Source organism: Vulpes vulpes, chromosome 3, assembly GCF_048418805.1.
Source record: "Vulpes vulpes isolate BD-2025 chromosome 3, VulVul3, whole genome shotgun sequence".
In the NCBI taxonomy this organism is placed as follows: domain Eukaryota; kingdom Metazoa; phylum Chordata; class Mammalia; order Carnivora; family Canidae; genus Vulpes; species Vulpes vulpes.
In genome coordinates, this window is record NC_132782.1 from 75,447,049 (window position 1) to 75,469,753 (window position 22,705).

Genomic DNA, 22,705 nt, shown 5'->3' on the forward strand with positions numbered 1-22,705 from the left:
GAACTTAGCCCCTGCCCACCTCCTGTACCCCCCACTACTACGCTAGTTGCAAGTCCCATGTTGTGACCTGCACTTTTGACCAGCTGACTGTAAATTGGGGCTTCCTACAATCCCTTCTTCCGATCAATAATGTGCTGTAATGGCTCACAGGACTCCAGAAAGCTCTTTACTTAACCGTTACTTGCTTATTATAAAGGGTATAATTCAGGAACAGCAAATGGAAGAGATGCATAGGGCAAGGTATGGAGTAAGGGGCATGGAGCTTCCATGAGCTTCTGTGCTTTTCTTTGGGGGCACCATCCTCCCGACACCTTCATGTGTTCACCAACCCAGAAGCTTCTGATTCCCTTCAGTTAGGGTGTTATGGAGGCTTCGTTATGTAGGCATAATCATTGGTTGATTGTGATAAACTCAATCTGCACCCCTTTTCCCCATCTTGAGGTCAGGGGTTGGTTCTTATGGCAACCACCCCTCATTCTCCAAGATATGGTTGAAAGGGGCTTATTATGAGTAACAAAAGATGCTCTTCTTACCCCATCAAGAAAATTCTAAAGGTTTTAGCTCTGTGCTAGGAGCCAGGAATGAAGACTGGATATATATTCTATAATAATTACATCACAGTGTTGTAATATGTTATTTATCTTTTTATCACTGCCTTGTACAGTACTTAGTATATTTAAAAACGATAAAAATTATTTGAGTGAGTCAGTTGGTAAATAATGTGAAACAGATCTTGAATTCACAGTTTTGCAAGATGACCATCTGTTTGTTTCTTGGCTGTTTAACAGGTCATTAGTCATACTTGCATAGTCATTCTTGTTTAAAAAAACATATATATATTAGTAATAAATTAGAGTGGATTAAGATAAATAATATTTGCTCTCATACTTGGCTTTTAACATAGTTAAGCTGTTACATGATTATAGAGGTTCATTCAGGCTTCCTCTTTAGCAGATACTATTTATTTATTTTTAAAAGATTATTTATTCATGAGAGACAGAGAGAGAGAGAGAGAGAGAGAGATAGAGGCAGAGACAGAGGGAGAAGTAGGCTCCATGCCAGGAGCTCGATGTGGGACTCAATCCTGGAACTCCAGGATTTCGCCCTGTGCAGAAGTCAGGTGCTCAACCGCCGAGCCACCCAGGTGTCCCAGCAGATACTATTTAAAATGGATCTTATGGATTGTTGAGACATATATATCTTCCATCTTCTTTAAACAAATAACTCTGATTTGAGGCTCATAAGTTTTGGAATTTTCAAGTAGAACAAAAACTGGGACGCCTGGGTGGCTCAGGGGTTAAGCATCTGCCTTTGGCTCAGGGCATGGTCCTGGGATCGAGTCCTCCTGCATCAGGTTCCTGGCATGGAGCCTGCTTCTCACTCTGCCTATGTCTCTGCCTCTCTGTGTCTCTCATGAATAAATAAATACAATCTTAAAAAAATAAAATTAAAAAAAAGTAGAACAAAAACTATCAAACTGATAAAAGATCTTGAACAGTGACAGAACTTTTTTTTTAGAACTATTTCTTTTTAAGAGAATTAAGGAAGTAGAGAATATGCATTAAGCCATCTACATATATGTATCTCATTGGCATTGGTGTTTGTGAGGGGGAAATCTGTAATTCCCAGATATTTACTGTTATAAGAAAAACCTGTAATTGCTCATTTAATGGTCCCATATACATTGTGATTTGTTAGTACTAAGATATAAACTGTGGAACTTTTGTTTTTTAGTTTTCTTAAGATCTTTGCAGCTGTTTCTCTTTGTAGAATTTGTGGTTGACGGCTCTTACAGCATTTGAAAATGTTGTGCCACCTCTCTTAGACCTCCATGATTTCAGATGAGAAATCCTCTATTATTGGAATTTGTGTTTTCCTCGAGGTGGTGTATTTTTTTTTTAAGATTTATTTATTTATTTATTTATTTATTTATATATTTATTTATTTATTTATTTATTTATTTATTTATTTATGATAGACATAGAGAGAGAGAGAGGCAGACACAGGAGGAGGGAGAAGCAGGCTCCATGCAGGGAGCCTGACGCGGGACTCCATCCAGCGATCCCGGGACTCCAGGATCGTGCCCTGGGCCAAAGGTAGGCGCTAAACCGCTGAGCCACGCAGGGATCCCCGAGGTGGTATATTCTTTCTCCCTGGCTGCTTTAAAGGCTTTTCCTTTGTCTTTAGTTTTTAGAAGTTTAATTATGATATACCTTGGCAGGAATTTGTTTGTGCTTAACCTATTTGGAGTACTGTTAGCTTTTTATTTTTAGTTTTTAAAGTAGGCTCCATGCGCAATGTGGGGCTTGAACTCACAACCCTGAGATCAGGAGTTGCATGCTCTACTGAGTGAGCCAACCAGGTGCTCCTCTGTTAGCTTTTTGAACTGTAAGTTTATGTCTTTTGCCATTTTGGATGTTTCAAATTTTGGATGTTTCAGCCATTTTTAGAATGATTTTTCTGGGGCACTCTCTCTGTGACTGTGAAAATACAACTCTTAGATCTTTTGTTATAATCTTACAGTGCATGAGGCATTTTTTCCCTCTTTTGTTTAGATTGGGTAATTCCTTTTGTTCTACTTCCGCTTTCAACTTTTTTTCATCTCTTGTATTCATTCTGTGATTGAGCCCATCTAATGGCTTTTTGTTTTGGTTATTTTTCAGTTCTGTAATTTCCATTTGGTTCTTTTCTGTATTTGCTATTTCTTTGGTAAACTTTTTTGTTTGTTTTAATAGTATATCACTGCTCATTAAAGCATGATGGCTACTTTAAAATCCTTGTCAGGGGGATCCCTGGGTGGCGCAGCGGTTTGGCGCCTGCCTTTGGCCCAGGGCGCGATCCTGGAGACCCGGGATCGAATCCCATATCAGGCTCCCGGTGCATGGAGCCTGCTTCTCCCTCCGCCTGTGTCTCTGCCTCTCTCTCTCTCTCTGTGACTATCATAAATAAATAAAAATTAAAAAAAAAAATAAAATCCTTGTCAGGTAATTCTGACATTTGATTCATGTGTGATATTATATATGTTAATTGTCTTTTTTAAAATTCAAGTAATTTTCCTGGTTCTTGGTATGATGATTGACTTTTTTTGATTATATCCTAGACATTTTTGATATTTTGTTTGGAGACCATGGATGCTATTTAAATCTTTTGTTTCAGTCAGCAGTCCGCCCAAAAGATTTAGTGGGTAGGTCCCAGCTTACTCTTTTTGGTAACAGCTTTGTTAAATTATGTCACATACCATACATTTGCCCATTTTAGGTATACAATTTTTTATCGAGTTGTACGTTCATTACTGCAATCAATTTTAGAACAGTTTCATTACCCCACAAAGAAACTGCATACTCCTTACCTGTCACCCCCAGCCGTCCCACTTATCATCCCCTCCATCTCTAGGCAACTACTGATCTGTTTTCTGTCAGTGTAGATTTGCCTTATCTAAATATTTCATGTAAATATAAAAATACAAATTGTTCTCTTTTGTTACTTGGTTCTTTCACTTAGCGTAATGTTTTCAGTGTTCTTCCATGTTCTAGAATATACCAGCATTTTGTTTCTTTTTATTGCTGAATAATATTCCATTTTATAGACATACTGCATTTTATTTATCCATTAATCAGTTAACAGGTGTTTAGATTGTTTCCTCTATTGGGTATTATGAATAATGCTGCTATGAACTTCTGAGTACAAGTTTTCGTGTGGACATGAATTGTTGGGTCATATGGTAATTCTAGAACTCTAACATTTTGAGGAACTGCCAGATTGTTTTCAAAAGTGGTTGCCCCATTTCATATTTCTGCCTGCAATGTATGAAGGTTCCAATTACTCAGCATCCTCACTAACTCTTGTTATTATCCGACTCTATGATTCTAGCCATTCTAATGGGATGAAGTAATATTTTGTGGTTTTGATTGCATTTCCTTGATGGATAATGATGTTGAGCATATTTTCATGCTATTTGTATATATTTAGAGAAGTCTGTATTCTTTTGCCCATTCTCAAATTAAGTTGTCTTTATGTTGTAAGATGTCTTTATATAATCTAGGTACTTAGCTATATGATTTGTAAATATAAACATCCCATTCAGTGAGTGTCATTTCACTTTCTTGATGGTGTCCCTTTCAAGCACAAAGGTTTTTCATTTTGGTGAACTTCAGTTTATTTATTTTTTCTTTTTTTGCCTGTGCTTTAGGTTTCATTTTTTTGTTGTTTTAAGTAGGCTCCATGCCCAATATAGGGCTTGAACTCATGACCCCAAGATCCAGAGTGACATCTTGCACCAGCTGAGTCAGCTAGATGCCCCCTTTAGGGTTCATATTTAAGAAACCATTGCCTGATTCAGGGTCATAAAGACTCTTGTATTTTCTTCCAAGAATGTTAGAGTTTGATCTCTTACATTTAGGTGTTCTATCTTTTTTGGTGAATTTGTATATAGTGTGAGATAGAGGTCTAACTTCATGGTTTTGCTTATAGATGTTCAGTTATTTCAGCACCATGTGTTGAAAAAACTATCCTTTCCTCCACTGAATTATCTTGGCACCTTTTTCCAGTTGGAATTTTGGCAGGAATTGCATTGAACCTGTAGATCAATTTGAGGAATATTACTATCTTAACAGTATTAGTATTCTAGTCCATTAACATGAAATATCTTTTCATTTATGTAGATATATTTTTTAAAGATTTTATTTATTTATTTGAGAGCACATGGATAGGGGGAGGGGCAGAGGGGGAAGGAAAAGACGACTCCCCACTGATCAGGGAGCTGGATGTGGGGCTCCATCCCAGGACCCTGAGATCATGATCATAAAGGCAGGTGCTTAACTGGCTGAACCACCAAGGTGCCCCCTTTTATTTAGATTTTAAATTTCTTTCAATGTTTTCTAGTTTTACATGTTTAACAATTGCATTTTTTTTGACAAAATTTGTTTCTTAATATTTTATTCTTTTTTTTAAAAAATTTTTAATTAATTAATTTATTTATGATAGTCACACAGAGAGAGAGAGAGAGAGGCAGAGACACAGGCAGAGGGAGAAGCAGGCTCCATGCACCAGGAGCCCGATGTGGGATTCGATCCCGGGTCTCCAGGATTGCGCCCTGGGCCAAAGGCAGGCGCTAAACTGCTGCGCCACCCAGGGATCCCTTAATATTTTATTCTTTTGATGCATTTGATGAATTATTTTCTTAATTCTATTTTTTAAAAGATTTTATTTATTTGTTTATACATTTTATTTATTTATTCATGAGAGACACACAGAGAGAGGCAGAGACATAGGCAGAGGGAGAAGCAGGCTCCCTGTGGGGAGTGTGATGTGGAACTCGATCCCAGGACATTGGGATCACACCCTAGGTTGAAGGCAGACACTCAACCACTGAACCACCCAGGCATCCCAGATTTTATTTATTTATTTATTCATGAGAGACACACAGAGAGAGACAGAGACATAGGCAGAGGGAAAAGCAGGCTCCCTGCAGGGAGCCCAATGCAGGACTTGATCCCAGGACCCAAGGACCCCAGGATCACGACTTGAGCCAAAGGGAGATGCTTAACCACTGAGCCACCCAGGTGTCCCTCTTAATTCTATTTTTGGATGGTTATTTGTAGTATATAGGAACATAGTTGAATTCTGTATAGTAGTTCTGTATCTTGCAAATATCCCTAACTAATTTAACAGTTCTGGTAGTTTTTTAATGAGTTGTTAGGATTTTAGATACATGTGATGTGTCATCTCTGATGAGAAAGAAGTGGTCTCATTTTTTCCCTTCCAATCTGGATCCTTTTAATTTTTCTTGCCTTGGCTAGAACCTACTGTATAATATTAAATACAAATGGTGAGAGCAGACATCCAATCCAGTCTTGTTGTTGATCTTACAGGGTAATCATTAAGTGTGAGGTTAGCTGTGGGTTTTCTTTTTTTTAATATTTTATTTATTTATTCATGAGAGACACAGAGAGAGAGGCAGAGACACAGGCAGAGGGAGAAGCAAGCTCCCCACAGGGAGCCCGATGTGGGACTTGATTCCGGAACTCCAGGATCATGCCCTGAGCCAAAGGCAGGTGCTTAACCTCTGAGCCACCCAGGTGTCCCAGCTGTGGGTTTTTTCTTTAAAAAAAAAAAAATTTATTTATTCATGAGAGACACACACACACAGAGAGAGAGAGAGAGAGAGAGAGAGAGAGAGAGAGGCAGAGACACAGGCAGAGGGAGAAGTAGGCTCCACGCAGGGAGCCCGACGTGGGACTCGATCCCAGGTCTCCAGGATCATACCCTGGGCTGAAGGCGGCACTAAACCGCTGTGCCACCCGGGCTGCCCAGCTGTGGGTTTTCTTATATGTCCTTTTTCATGTTGATGATGTTCTCTATTTCTGACTTAGTCTTGTGTTTATCATGAAAGAATGTTGAATTTTGTCTTTTTTTCAGTGCCTATTTAGATGATTGTGTGCCTTTTGGCATTTATTAATATGATGTATGACATTAGTTGACTTTCATATGTTGAAACAATCTTACATGCTTGGGACAATCCATGCTTGGTCATGGTTTATGTATGATCATCCTTTGTGTATGTTTCTGGATTTGGTTTGCTGGCATTTTCTCAGGATTTTTGCATTTATATAAGTAAATATATATTTGTAGTTTTCTTGTAGTCTTTCTCTGGTTTTGGAATCAGGGAAAACTGGTGTCACAGAATAAATGGAGACATGTTTCCATCTCTTCTGTATTTTGGGAGAGTTTGTTAAGGATTGGTATTCATTCTTAAGTTTTGGTAGAATTCACTAGTGAAACCATTTGATCTTAGACTTTTCTTTACTTGTTATGGCTTTTATTCAGAGAATTTCTTTGTGAATAGATTTTAGAACTTTGTGTCTTCTAGAAATTTATCCCCTTCATTTAGTTATAAAATTTAGGCAGCCCGGGTGGGTCAGCGGTTTAGCGCTGCCTTCAGACCAGGGTGTGAACCTGGGACCCGGGATCGAGTCCCACGTCAGGTTCCCTGATGGAACCTGCTTCTCCCTCTGCCTGTGTCTCTTTCTCTCTGTGTCTCTCACGAATAAATAAATAAAATCTTTTAAAAAATAGTTATAAAATTTGATTACAGCTGTTTGTAGTATTCCCTATAATTCTTTACAATAATTTTTATTTATGTAAGGTAATAATTACTTATTTAGTAATTTGGGTCTTTTTCGTTCTTGTTTTATCTAAATGATTATTTATTCTGTTGATCTTTTCAAAGAACCAACTTTTTATTTTGTTGATTTACTTTCTTTTTTTTCTCTATTGTATTTATGTCACTATAATCTAATTCTTTCTGTTAACTGGCTTTGGGTTAGTTTATTATTTTTCTGTTTGTTTTTTTAAGATTTATTTATTTATTAGAGCATGCAGACAGGGGGAGGGGCAGAGGAAGAGGGAGAGAATCTTAAGCAGGCTCCCATAGAGTGCAGAGTCAGTTGCAGGGTTCCTTCTCAGAACCCTGAGATCATGATCTGAGTCATAATCAAGAGTTGGAGGCAGCCCGGGTGGCTCAGCGGTTTAGCGCCGCCTTCAGTCCAGAGCCTGATCCTGGAGACCCGGGATTGAGTCCCACGTCAGGCTCCCTGCATGGAGCCTACTTCTCCCTCTGCCTGTGTCTCTGCCTCTCTGTCTCTGTCTCTCTCATGAATGAATTAAAAAAAAAAATCTAAACAACAACAACAAAAAAAGAGTTGGATGCTTAACCAACGGAGCCACCCAAGTGTCCCTTTTTTTCTGATTTCTTAAGGGAACAGTTAGTTGGTTGTTTTGAGATCTTTTTTAAAGTTTTAAACTATTTAAGATTTTATTTTTTAAATTTACATTTAATTGACATATAACATTGTGTTAATTTAAGGTGTACATGTTGATTTGAGATTTTCTTTTTTATAGATTTTTACACTATAAATTTTCCTTACAACAGAGCTCTTGCTGCTTTTGCTACATCCCATAAGTTTTTTTTTCTTTTAAAGATTTTATTTATTCATGAGAGACAGAGACAGAGACAGAGACAGAGGGAGAGAGAGAGAGAGAGGCAGAGACACAGGCAGAGGGAGAAGCAGGCTCCATGCAGGGAGCCTGACGTGGGACTCAATCCTGGGTCTCCAGGATCATGCCCTGGGCTGAAGGCGGCGCTAAACTGCTGAGCCACCCGGGCTGCCCCAAGTTTTGTGTTTTTATCTCAAAGTATTTCCTAACTTATCTTGGTATTTCTTTTGTGGCTCATTGGTTATTTAGGAGACTGTTCTGTAAATTTTCACATATTTGCAAATTTCTCAAATATTTTAACTGATAATGCTTTCTAATTTTATTCTTTTGTGGTTGGAGAATATATTTTATATGATTTCACTCCTTTACATTTATTGAGATTTGTTTATGGCATGTCATAGGGAATGTTCTATGTGCATGTGAAAATGATATAAAGCTTGGACTGTTTGATAGATGTTTGCTAAGACTACTTGGCTTATAGTTTGTTCAAGTCTCTTTCCTTGATAATCTTTTGTCTGATTGTTTTATCCAGTATCAAAAACAGAGTAATGAATTCTCCAAATATTGTAGAATTATCTATTTCTTCCTTTAAGTCAGTTTTTCCCTCTTGTGTTTGGAAGTACTGTTGTTAGGTGCATATGTGTTTATAATTTTTACATCTTCTTGATGGATTTCAGTTCTTATAATTATAAAGTGCCCTTTGTCTCTAGTAACAATTTTTATCTTTAAGTGCCTTGTATATGTTAGTATAGATACTCCAGTTTTTTCATTAGGGTACATGGTGTACCTTTTTACCTTGTTTTGCTTTTAGCCCATTGGTTATTGACTAAAGTATGTCTTGTAGGAAACTTATATTTGGGTGATTTAAAACAATTTTTTATTCAGATTCCAGTTGACCCATTGATTTAGTAGCATGTTTACATTACAAGTATACATATTTAACCTGTATGTTTGTGATCTTTTCAGTCTTTTTCTTGTGGTTGGCTTCTAGTTTCATAGCATTGTGGTTAGAAAAGGTGCATAGTATGATTTTAATCTTTTTGTATTTGTTGAGGCCTGTTTTCTGGCCTAATACGTGATCTGTTCAGGGAATTTCGCATGTGCACTAAAAAAAGAATATGTTTTTGCTGTTTTAGGATAAAGTGTTCTGAACTTAATCTATTAAGTCCATCTGGTCCAGTGTGTCATTCAAACCCATTGTTTCTTTCTTTATTTTCTGTTTAGATGATCTGTCCATTGATGTGAGTTGTTAAAGGTCCTTACTATTGTTGTATTACTATTACTGAATTCCTTTATGTGTGTTATTGTTTTATGTATTTGGGTGCTCCCATGTTGGATGCATAAATATTTAAAAATGTTATATCTTCTTGTTGGATTGTCCCCTTTATATAATGCCCTTCTTCATCTTTTTTTACAGTCTTTGTTTTAGTTTATTTACTTACTTTTTAAGATTTTATTTGTTTATTTGTTTATTGAGAGAAAGAGTACAAGCAGGGAGAGTGGCAGGCAGAGGGAGAAGGAGAAGCAGGCACCCTGATTCAGGGCTTGATCCTAGGGCCCTGGGATTATTAACTGAGCTGAAGGCAGATGCTTTAAACAGCTGAGCCACCCAGGTGCTCCCACAGTCGTTGTTTTAAAGTCTAGTTTGTCCAATATAAGTTGCTACTCTGGCTTTCTTTTGACATCCATTTGCATGATAGATGTTTCGCCACCCATTTTTGCTCTGCAGGTGTCTTTAGGTCTAAAATGAACCTCTTGTAAGGCAGCATACAGATGGGTCTTGTTTTTTTTTATTAAGATTTATTTATTGGGATCCCTGGGTGGCGCAGCGGTTTGGCGCCTGCCTTTGGCCCAGGGCGCGATCCTGAGGACCCGGGATCAAATCCCATGTCAGGCTCCCGGTGCATGGAGCCTGCTTCTCCCTCTGCCTGTGTCTCTGCCTCTCTCTCTCTCTCTCTCTCTCTCTCTCTGTGTGTGTGTGTGTGTGTGACTATCATAAATAAATAAAAAAAATTTATTAAAAAAAAAAGATTTATTTATTTGAGAAAGAGAGAAAGTTGGGCAAGGGACAGAGGGAGAGAATCTTCAAGCAGACTCCCGGTTGAGTGCAGATCCCAACTCAGGGCTTGACCCCACTACCCATGAGATCATGACCTTAGCCTGAACCAAGAGTATAATGTCAACCAACTGAGTCACCCAGGCCACCATTTTCCTTTCTTGGTATAAAATTGCATGATTTTGTTTGTTGTGGTCCATTTTGCCAATCCTCTTTTTGGGAGTGTGGAATTCTTTATATTTAATGTAATTAGTAATATATTAAGTTTTATGTTTGCCATTTTGCTGTTTGTTTTCTACATGTCTTACATCTTTTTAGTTTTTCTGTTACTCTTTTACTCTCTTCTTTTGTATTGTTTTCCTGTATATATTTTACTTGTTATTTCTTTTATCATAATCTTTATTTTCTTGGTGATTACTATTTTAATATCTTAATGTAGTTCAGGTTGATACCAACTTAATGCTATAATAGTATGCAAAAGCTGGGGCGCCTGGGTGGTTCAGTCAGTTAAGCATCTGACTCTTGATTTTGGCTCAGGTCATGATCTCAGGGTTGTGAGATCAAACCCCACATTGGGCTTTGTGCAGAAGATGGATCCTACTTAGTATTATCTCTTTCCCTCTGCCATTCCCTCACCACCTGCTCTCTCTAAAAAAAATAATAATAATATGGAAACATTGCTTTAATAGAATTCTTTTCATTTCTTCTTCCCTGTGTTCATGCAAATTTCACATTTTACTTTAGAAAAAGCCCATCAATTGTAGCTTTATAATTACTGCTTTATGCAAGTGTATTTTAATCCAGATAGCAAAAGTGTTCTTAACGAACTTTTTTTTTTTTAAAGATTTTATTTATTCATTCATGATAGTCACAGAGAGAGAGAGAGGCAGAGACACAGGCAGAGGGAGAAGCAGGCTCCATGCAGGGAGCCCGACGTGGGATTCGATCCTGGGTCTCCAGGATCGCGCCCTGGGCCAAAGGCAGGAGCCAAACCGCTGCGCCACCCAGGGATCCCTATTTTTTTTTTTTTTTAAAGTAGGCTCTACCTCCAGCGTGAATCCCAATGTGGGACTTGAATTCACAATCCTGAGATAAAGAGTCAGACTAAGCCACTAACTAAGCCACCCACGTGCCCCCCAAAATACTTTTATATTGTCTTTTATATTTGTATAGCTATCTTTATTTGGTGCTGTTTATTTTTTCATGTGGATATGGGTTACTTACTAATGCCTTCATTTTATCATTAAGGACTCCCTATGTTTTCCATTAAATTTAGGATTTCAGCCACTTATATAAATTTGATTTTTCCTTCTGGGATTACTGTTATATGTATTTTGGTATGCTTGATGATAATCCACAAGTCTGAGGCTGAGTTCATTTTTCTTCATTTAAAAAAAAATTTCTGTTCTTTAGACTGGAAAATTGGTCTGTGTTTAAGTTTGGTGATTCTTCTACCTTAAGTCTACTGTTGAGCCTCTTTTTTTTTTTTTTTTTACTGTTAAACCTCTTTAGTGAGTTTTTCATTTCAATTATAGTTTCAAATTCTAAGATTTCCATTTGGCTGTTCTGTATTTAAATTTTTTTAAAAAAAGATTTATTTAGAGAGAGTGCGAGCAAGAGGGAGGGCAGAGGGAGAGAAAGAGAAAGTTATACAAATAACAAAAGCCCTGGGAATATTTATTTTAGAGGGAGAGCATGCTGGAGAGGGGGAGAGGGAGAGATGGATAGAGAGAGAAGCAGACTTTCCACTGAATGCAGAACCCTATGCAGAGCTTGATCTTAATGACCCTGAGATCACGACATGAGCCAAAATCAAGTTTGTCACTTAACCGACTGAGCCACCCAGGTGCCTTAAGGGAGAGAAAATCTTAAGCAGACTCCATGCTTAGCATGGAGCCTGACACGAACCTCAGTCTCACCACTTTGAGATCATGACCTGAGCCAAAACCAAGAGTCAGAGGCTTAACCGACTATGCCACCCAGGTGCCCCTTGGTTCTTCTTTAAAAAATTTTTTATTCCTGTTGATATTCTCTGTTTGGTGAAAAATTATTCTGATAATTGCCTTTGGATTCTTTGGACGTGGTCTATTTAGTTCCTTGAACGTATTTGCATTATCTGACTTAAAGTCTTTGTCTAGTAAATCCAACATCTGAGCTTCCTCAGAGATAGTTTTTACTGATTTTTTTTGTCTCATTGTATGAATAATACTCTCTTTTTGTGTGTGTGTGTCTCATAATGATTTGTTGAAAAATAGATATTTTTAATAATGTATTATAGCTACTCTGGGAATAAAACATCTCTTTCCTAACATTTATTGTTGTTATTTGTTTCATTACTTTTGGGGATAAATTCTTTACATTCTATATTGTTTGTTCTGTATAAGCACTGATGTCTACTTGATTAGCTTAGTGGTCAGCAAATAATTAGACAGTTTTCCTTAGATATTGAACCTGTAGTCTTCCAGCCTTTGCTGAAGGGTTTTCTCAGTGTGTATGTGAGTGTGGGTATGGGTGTGGGTGTAGGTATCGGTGTGGGCCTGTGTGTTGTGGCTTCTTTCATGCAGTAGCAGTTTACACTGTGCCTTAGCCTTCATTTCTGGGGTATGTAGAATATCAAGGCAAAGATGATAGATTAGGACTTTTCCTAGTCTTTCCTGGGCATGTGTATGCCTTCTAGATACTCAGGAGCTTTTCTAGGTTCTCTATGTACCCTCAGTTTTTCCTCTTAAGTTTTTTAAGGAAAATTTTGTTTGCCTTAACTGTTTGTCACTGAGGACAGCTGTCTCTGATAATTTTTAACAAAAACCCTGGGAATAGGATGGTTCACATGTGGGCTGGGAGTCCTGAATATAAGCCCTGAGTATGGAGGTTTTTCAGTGAGCTGCTAGACAGTTTGAATAGTGACAGTTTTCCAGAGATGTGGTTTTGCGGGAAGTTCCTAACCTCTTCTGCCCCCTTAAGTGGCTACTGGACTGCTGTTGTTCACATCTACCATGTTCGCAAATTAGGTTGTTAGTTTCCAAGGCTTCCATAGAGCTGGGGAGAGGGAAATAGGGCAAGTTAAAATGTTGTAAAGCTGTGTTTACTGAAAGTCAGCTATTTTTCCTGAATAAAAGTTTCTTGGATTGTCTCAAGTCTTTGGTTGATTTTTAGATTTTTGAAAACGTTGATTTTGACTGTTGTTGCCAGTATCTCATTACTTTTATAGAATATCAGACTTTTATTTTAGGTCCTTATTCTGGCATGCAAGATGTGCTTCCTCCAGCCTTTTCTTGGCATTTATGTGGTAGGGGTTTATGTGGTACATTTTAGCAGATTTGTTTAGGTAACTGACAAGTCCAAGATTATACAATTCTGTTTTTCCAGTTTTATTTTCTATTATTCCCCTACATTCTGGTGAAGCTGATTAATATTTTTTGAATATGTGCTATCTTCTTCCACTTTGAGGCTTCTTCTTATTTTCTCTGCTCAAAACACTCTTTCCTCCGTCACTCCCACAATGGGAGTCCTACTTATCTTCTAAGATTTATTCTGTGATGTCATTTTCCTCTATCCTTTTATGAGCCCATGGATGTGATCCTTTCTTTCTCTTCCTTCCTTCCTTCCTTCCTTCCTTCCTTCCTTCCTTCCTTCCTTCCTTCCTTCTTCCTTCTTTCTTCAGATTTTATTTATTCACAAGAGACACACAGAGAGAGAAAGAGAGAGGCAGAGACACAGGCAGAGGAAGAAGCAGGCTCCATGCAGGGAGCCCGACATAGGACTCGATCCCAGGTCTCCAGGATCATGCCCTGGGCTGAAGGCAGGCACTAAACCGCTGAGCCACCCGGGTTGCCCTGATCCTTTCTTTAAATTCCTGTATGTCTTTTTTTCATACCTTTTGTGTATATACCTCTTAATTATATCATATAATATGTATAATTTTTTATTTTCTCCTTGTGCTAAGTTAGTTCTCTGAAGGCAAATGAGGAATCATAGTTACTTATATGTTTGATAAGTGTTTGTTTAATTGGAATGTAGGAGTGAAGTTTCATAGCAAGAATGTTCCATATTTTAGGTTTTATTATTACTAGGGTCACATTTTATTCATTCATTATTGAACCCAGGGAAATGGTCTATCCTGGAAAATTTAAATAATTTAAGTATTATATGGCTGTACATACACATACAATCCTTGAAGATGTATAAGAACATAAAATGATAAAGGCAAAATTCATTTTTCCAGTAGAGATTGTTATAGTTTCTAGTCAGAGGTTTGATGCACTGTTTTTTTATAGAGATCACAAAATTCCAGCTCTGAGTAACTGTGTCAGAGGCATAATTTCTTATGACAGAAGTGGGGACTTATTTACATGTGAGAGTGACTGTGCTAAATTAAAACTAAACTGATAAAAACCACAGGAAAGATTGAGCTAATTGCCGTGCTAATTTCTAGGTTCCATATATGTCTGTTATCTCTTAGGACCAGACTTAGTTTTCCATTCTTAATCCCATCTAAATGAAGCCTTCAGGGATTAGCAGCAAGTGTATAAATGTGCATGTGATGCTCATTTATGCAAATGAAGTACAATACATACATGGATTTAGAGTTTTCTGTCATCTAATTAGATGTGAGATGTTGATAATAGGATAGTTGTGAAGCTGGGTATTTTTTAAACTATATGCTAATGAAAGCCTTATAGCATGATTGCATGGTCTTATATTCACTTAATTTGAACCATACTTGTTGCATACATGGCTTTTTGTTCCTGCCAAGCCTAATGTCTGGGCAGCACCATGGAATAGTTGTTGCAGCTTCAGAGTCAGACCTGAGTTCCAGCTTGATCATCAGTTTGCCAAGTATTGATAGATACTTTATATAAGTTTTTCTTTCTGAGCTTCAGTTTCCTCCTGTGTTCAGTGATTCTAGGGCAGAAACATTACGTTCTGATTTTTGCAGCAGCTCTAAGGGATTATACAAAAATAAGATTTGATTCATTCATCAATGAGAGTGTGAAATAATAGAGGTAGATGAAATAAGCTGTTCAATAAAGAGAATGGATTAGAGGAATAAGGGTCAGAAGGGAAAAAAAAACAATAAGTGAATTTTGTAACATTAGTCTTTCTGAACATAGTGAAACTGTATTTTAACATTGGAACTGGGGATCCCTGGGTGGCGCAGCGGTTTGGCGCCTGCCTTTGGCCCAGGGCGCGATCCTGGAGACCCGGGATCGGGTCCCACGTCGGGCTCCCGGTGCATGGGGCCTGCTTCTCCCTCTGCCTGTGTCTCTGCCTCTCTCTCTCTCTCTCTGTGTGTGTGACTATCATAAATAAATAAAATAAAAATTAAAAAAAGAAAACATTGGAACTGGAAGGAGAGATCAGTATTCTAATCATAGGAAAATGTTAGGGGGAGCCCCTGCATGGAGCCTGCTTCTCCCTCTGCCTGTGTCTCTGCCTCTCTCTCCTTCTGTGTCTCTCATAAACAAACAAACAAACAAACAAACAAACGAATAAATAAATGGAAAATGTTAGGTATCTGAGGTTTTATTTATTATTACTTTTAAAAGTTATTTTATTTATTTATTCATGAGAGACACAAAGAGAGAGAGGGGCAGAGACACAGGCAGAGGGAGAAGCAGGCTTCATGCAGGGAGCCTGACATGGGACTTGATCCAGGGTCTCCAGGATCAGGCCCTGGGCTGAAGGTGGTGCTAAACCTCTGAGCCAACCGGGCTGCCCCCTCTCTGAGGTTTTAATATGAGAGAGAGTTTTAGTGGAGTCACTCAGTGCATATTTATTGGTACTCAATATGCAAATAGCATTTTATGTTACATGCTGTGGGGGAAACTGAAAAGGTGATATGATCAGTACCTTCCAAGAACTTACAGCTAATTAACTCTCACAGAATGTAGTTACTTTAACTTATTGGCAGTCAAAAAGCCATTGACTTACTGTAAGTCCGTATTTTTAAGAACTTCACAGTCCACTGAAGAAACAGACAAATTAACCATATAAGAAGTAAAATGTGGGTGAGTACCAGGGTGCCATGAAGAATACTTGTCATATGAGGCAGAAAGCTCTCAGGAAAACCTCCTAGAAGAGTTCTCATTGAAAATGTCAAAGGATGGGGCAGCTCAGGTGGCTCAGTGGTTTAGCGCCACCTTCGGCCCAGGCCTTGATCCTGGGGACCCGGGATCGAGTCCCAGTCAGGCTCCCTGCATGGAGCCTGCTTCTCCCTCTGCCTGCGTCTCTGCCTCTCTCTCTCTCTCTGTGCCTCTCATGAAAAAATAAATAGAGTCTTAAAAAAAAGAAAGAAAGAAAATGTCAAAGGATGGGTGAGAGTTATGAGTAAGAGATGCAGGCAGCACTGGGTGAGAGTATGTGTGTAGGGGGTGTTGGAGATGGGGAGTGATGAAAGAGGCTAAGGGCTAGATCAGGAAGGACCTTATATGTTATACTGAGGATTTTGTTTTGAGAGAAGTAAGGTCTTAAAAGTTTTTAAGCAGTTTCATAAATATATTTGTATTTTGGAAAGATCACTTCTGAAACAGAATAGTGAAAGAACTGATTGAAAGTCAGAGAGTGCCAGTTATTAGGCTATGGAGTTATGCTTGTGAGAAAGTATGAGGGTGAAGATGAAAGCCATGCCAGCAGGGGAAGAAAAGGGAGAATAGATTCAAGAGCCAGGAAGCAAGAAGAGTTGACAGGACTCTCAAGTTAACTCTCAACTCACAAGTTACCACAGAGGTTAAGGGAGAAACTTCATAAAAGCTCCCAGATTTTTAGCCTGGACATCTGGGAAGAAGTGGTTCATTTATTAGTAGAAGAAATAGAAGAGAGAGATTTACCGGGAAAGATGTGTTCCATTTGCTCTTCCTTGAGTTTGACCTGCCCATGGAATATCTAGAGAGTTGAGTTTGCTTTTGCCTTTGAATGATGAGGTTTGAGATTCGGAATTCAAGCCTTGCTTGCAAGTAGAGTTGAGAGGCATCAGAATATAAGTAGAGGGTAGCTATAGATGAAGCATGGTGAGTGTAGGAATGCAGATAAGGGAACCCAATACTATAAATTAAACAATTGTCACTGTTTTGTGATGTTTGCTTTTGAGATACATTAAACTTGTGTACATAGTTGAGGCTGTTTTTTTCCCAGGGCTTTGTATTTTATTCCACTGATTACTATTAGTATCATCACAGTTAAAAGTTTTCTTAATACTTTAATATTTGTGTGGCTCTATTCCTTATGTCTTGGAAAAACTATTTTTTCTACCTGCTATACATTTTGTAAATTCAGTTTAGAAATCCTATTGGGATAATGACTGAAATTGCGAAATTTTTTAGGACTTCCAGATTACTTTGTTTTTGTTTATTTGTAATTCCTTGCTTCATTTTTGACATTTATTAAACATTTGCTTTGTTTCAGATAACTCTGTAGGTATTTTACAGAGATTTGAAAAGATTTCACTAGGTATTTATTATTCATCTGTATTTTCCCGCTTTATATTTTATCTGATATTCATACACTCACTGCATAGTAATGAATGCATTGTAATTTGTGCTTTAAAGGAGCTTATACTCTAGTGAGGTAAACTAACCACAGTACAGTGCATGAGTGTGCAAACCAACATGTTGTTACCACGTGTTTGAGGTTACAGAAGTTGGAACAATTGATTTTGAGGATGAGCAGGCAAGGAAAAGCAAAGGAAACCAGGCATATATAAAATAGAGAAAGGGGCATGACATAGAAGGCAGCAGCATGAGTAGGGGGCAGGTGTGGAGGTGCCTTGTGTGTGCCTTGAGTGGTCCTGAATGGGGGCAGCCTGCATGGGAGGTGTGCTGGGAAGGATGCCAAAGGCCTGTGGTCTTTTTATTTTTAATCATTGAAGTATAGTAGACATACAATGTTGTGTTAGTTTCAGGTGTACAGCATAGTGATTTTTTATTTTTTATTTATTTATTTTTAAAAATATTTATTTATTCATGATAGTCACAGAGAGAGAGACAGAGAGGCAGAGACACTGGCAGAGGGAGAAGCAGGCTCCATGCAGGAAGCCCGACGTGGGATTCGATCCCGGGTCTCCAGGATTGCGCCCTGGGCCAAAGGCAGGCGCTAAACCGCTGCGCCACCCAGGGTTCCCAGCATAGTGATTTTTAAAAAGTTTTTATTTTAATTCCAGCTGGGTAACATACAGTGTTATATTAGTTCCAGGTGTATAATCTAGCGATTCAACAATTCCACATGTCACCCAGTGCTCTTCATGACAAGGGCTATCCTTAATCCCCCATCATCTATTTAACCCATCCTCCCCTTCCCATCATCCCTCTGGTAACTATCAGTTTGTTCTCTATAATTAAGAGTAAGAAAAAAAAAAGAGTAAGAGCTATAATTCTCTCTCTCTCTTTCCTCAGCATAGTGATTGGACAACTCTGTGAATTACTCAGTGCTTACAATGATAAGTGTAGTCACCATCCATTACCATACAATGTTATTACAATATTATTGACTATATAGTATGCTGTACTTTTTATCCCTGTGACTTATTTTATAAATGGAAGTTTCTGCCTTCTTAGTTCCTTTTACCTGTTGTGACTCTCTCTCCAACCACCTCCACTCTGGCAACCACAAGTTTGTTCTTTGTATTTATGAGTTTGTTTTTTTGTTCACTTGTTTTTTTTATATTCCTTGTGTAAGTCCAATTACATAATATTTGTTTTCTTCTGATTTATTTCACTTCAAGTACTACTCTCTAAGTTCATCCATGTTGCAAATGGCAAGATCTCATTCTTTTTTATGAGTGCTATTCTAGCACACACATACATATACATATGAACATATGTACCACATCTTTTCCATTTATATGTTGCTAAGACACTTAGCTTTCATATTTTATCTATTATAAATAATGCGACAATAAACAGGGGTGCATGTATCTTTGTGAATTAGTGTTTTCATTTTCTTTGGAAAATACCTAGTAGTGGAATTATTGGATTATATGGTATTCTATTTTTAATTTTTTTGAGGAACCTCTCTAATGTTTTCCATAGTGGTTGCACCCATTTACATTCTCAGTAATAGTGCATGAGAATTTCCTTTTCTTCACATCTTCACTGACACTTGTTGTTTCTTGTCTTTTTGGTAATAGCCATTCTTACTAGTGTGAGGTAACATCCCACTGTGGTATTAATTTGCATTTCCATGATGATCAGTGATGCTGAGCATCTTTTATGTGTTGGCCATCTGTATGACTTTTGGAAAATGTCTATTCAGGTCCTCTGCCCACTTTTTAATCTGTTTGGTGTTGAATTGTATAAGTTTTATAATATTTTGAGCATTAACCCTTTATTGGAAATATAGTTTGCAAATATCTTCTTCCATTCCCTACTTTGCCTTTTTGTTTTGTTGATGGTTTCCTTTGCTGTGAAAAGGCTTTTTATTTTGTGTAGTTCCCAATAGTTTATTTTTGCTTTTTTTTCCCTTTACCTGCAGAGACATATCCATAAATATGTTGCTAAGGCTGATATCCATGAGATTAGTGCTTATGTTTTCTTTCAGATGTTTTATGGTTTCAGGTCTCATGTTTAGTTCTTCAATCCATTTTCAGTTTATTTTTGTGTATGGTGTAAATGATTCAATTTCATTCTTTTGCAGGTAGCTGTTCAGTTTTCCCACACTATTTTTCAAAGACACTGTCTTTTCCCCATTGCATATTCTTACCTTCTTTGTCATAGATTAATTGACCATGTAAGTACAGTTTTATTTCTGGGCTCTCTGTCTCTGTCTCTGTCTGATCTGTGTGTCTGTTTTTGTGTTCAGACCAGACTGTTTTGATTAGTATAGCTTTGTAGTATGTCTTGAGATCTGAGATTTGTGATACATCCAGCTTTGTTCTTCTTTCTCAAGGCTGCTTTGTCTGTTTGGGTTCTTTTGTGGTTCCATATGAATTTTAAGATTTCTAGTTCAGTGAAGTATACTGTTAGTATTTTGATAAGGATTGCATTAAATCTGTGGATTGCTTTAGGTAGTGTGGACATTTTAATAATATTAATTTTTCCAGTACATGAGAATAGTTGTATGTTTATGTTTGTGTTGTTTTCAGTTTCTTTCATCAATGTCTTTTTTTTTTTTTTCCATCATCAGTGTCTTATAGTTTTTACTTATAGTCATATTCTTTCACTTCCTTGGTTAAATTTACTCTTTAGATAATTTATTATTTTTGGTACAGTTGTAAACGAGACTATTTTTTCTTTCTACTAATTGTTGTTAGTGTATAGAAATGCAACAGTATATTTTAATTTTGAATTCTGTAACTTTACTGAATTTATTTATTGATTCTAATATTTTTTTGAGGGAGTTGTTAGAGTTTTCTTTTCTTTTTTTTATCAGAGTTCAATTTGCCAACATATAGCATAACACCCAGTGCTCATCCCTCCAAGTGCCCTCCTCAGTGCCTGTCACCCAGTCACCCCAACCCCCCGCCCACCTCCCTTTCCAGTACGCCTTGTTCGTTTCTCAGAGTTAGGTGTCTCTCATGTTCTGTCACCCTCTCTGATATTTCCCACTCATTTTCTCTCCTTTCCCCTTTATTCCCTGTCACTATTTTTTATATTCCTGTTAGGGTTTTCTATAAATAGAAATGTATGCAAATGATGACAATATTACTTCTTTCTTACCATTTTGAATTCCTTTTATTTCTTTTTCTTATCTGATCACCATTGCTAGGACTTCTCGTACTATGTTGGATAAAAGTATTGAGAGTGGAAATCTTTGTTTTATTCCTGATCTTAGGGGAAAACTCAGTTTTTCACTATATTTTTTAAAAGATTTTATTTATTCATGAGTGACAGAGAGAGAGAGAGAGAGAGACAGAGAGAGACAGAGACAGAGACACAGGCAGAGGGAGAAGCAGGCTTCATGCAGGGGAGCCCAATGTGGGACTCGATCCCCGGTCTCCAGGATCACACCCAGGGCTGCAGGCCGTGCTAAACCGCTGCGCCACTGGGGCTGCCCAGTTTTTCACTATTGAGTATGATGTTAGCTGTGGGATTTTCACATATGGCCATTATTATGTTATGGTATGTTCCTTCTAGATCCACTTCATTGGGAGTTTTTATCATTAATGGATGTTGTATTTTTGTCAAATGCTTTTTTTGAATCTATTGAGATGATCATCTTGGTTTTTTTTATCCTTTTTCTTGTTAATGTGATGTATCACATTTAAAAATTTTTGAACTGAGCCATTTTACATCCTACTTGACTGTGGTGAATGATTTTTTTTACTGTGTTGTTGAATTTAGTTTGCTAATATATTGATGATTTTTGCATTTATGTTCACTGGAGATTCTGGTGTGTGTGGTTTTCTTTTTCTTAATGTCTTTGTTTGGCTTTGGGTCAGAGTAATGTTGGCCTTGTAAAATGTATTAGCGAGTTTTCCTTCCTCTATTTTAAGAATAGTTTGAGAAGAATAGGTATTAGGTTTTCTTTAAGGGTTTGGTGGATTTCACCTTGAAACCATCTGGTCTTGGACTTTTGTTTGTTGGGAGTTTTTGATTACTGATTCAATTTTGTTACTATAATTGGTCTGTTCAGATTTTCTTTGTCATTCAGTTTTGGAAGATTGTTTCTAGGAACTTACCCATTTCTTCTAGATTGTTTATTTTGTTGGCATATAATTTTACAAAGTAATTTCTTGTAATCCTTTATATTTCTGTGGTGTTGGTTGTTTTTTCTCTTATTTCTCATTTTATGTAATGGGTTCTTTCTCCTTTTTAACTTGAAGAGTTACTTACTTCCTTATATCAACTTTGGGTTTTGCTTGGGTTTTTTTTCCTCCCTAATTCTTTAGGTATAAGTTTTGATTGTTTATTTGAGATTTTTCTTGTTTCTTGAGGTAGGCTTAAATTGCTGTAAATTCCCCTCCTAGAACTTCTTTTACTGTATTCCAAAGTTTTGAACTGTTGTGTTTCCATTTTTATTTGTTTTCATGTATGTATTTGTTTTATATCCTCTGATTTCTTCATTGACCTATTGGTTGTTTAGTAGCGTTTTAAGCCTTCATGCGGTTGTGGGTTTTTTTCTAGTTCTTTTCCTGTGATTGACTTCTAGTTTCATACTATTGTGGTTGGAAAAGGTGCTTGATATTGTTTCAGTCTTTTAAAATTTATTGAGGCTTTTTTTGTGGCTGAATGTGATCTATCCTGAATAATGTTCCAGGTGCACTTGAAAAAGAATGTGTGTATTCTGCTGTCTTTGGATGGAATGTTCTGTATATATCTATTAAGTCCATCTGGTCTGATGTATCATTCAAAGCCACTGTTTCCTTATTGATTTTCTGCCTCTATGATCTACCCCTTGATGAAAATGGAGTGTTAAAATCCCATACTGTTCTTGTATTACTGTCGGTTTCTCCCTTTATGTCTGTTAATATTTGCTTTATTATTTAGATGCTTCAGTGTTGGATGCATAGATATTTTGAATTGCTATATACTCTTGTTGGATCAATCCCTTCATCATTATGTAATACTCTTGTTTCTTGCTGCATTGTTTAAGTCTAATTTGTCTTATATAAGTGTTTCTACCCCAGCTTTTTTTTTTCTTTTTTTTTTTTACTTCCATTTGCATGGAACGTCCTTTTTCATCTCTTCCCTTTCAACCTGTTTGTGTCTTTAGGTCTGAAGT

General features: G+C 37.3%; 1 protein-coding gene across 3 annotated transcripts in view; it reads left to right on the forward strand.

The window, feature by feature from the left end:
* The window catches only part of TPST1 (tyrosylprotein sulfotransferase 1), a 137,877-nt gene that overhangs the window by 3,583 nt on the left and 111,589 nt on the right, over positions 1-22,705 (forward strand). Inside the window, exon 2 of one of the 3 annotated variants that reach the window (XM_072752758.1) lies at positions 1,979-2,096. The exons of the other annotated variants lie outside the window; for them this stretch is intronic. The gene's annotated coding sequence lies outside the window, so the exon portion shown is untranslated. The remainder of the gene's footprint in view (positions 1-1,978; positions 2,097-22,705) is intronic. 3 annotated transcript variants of the gene reach the window in all.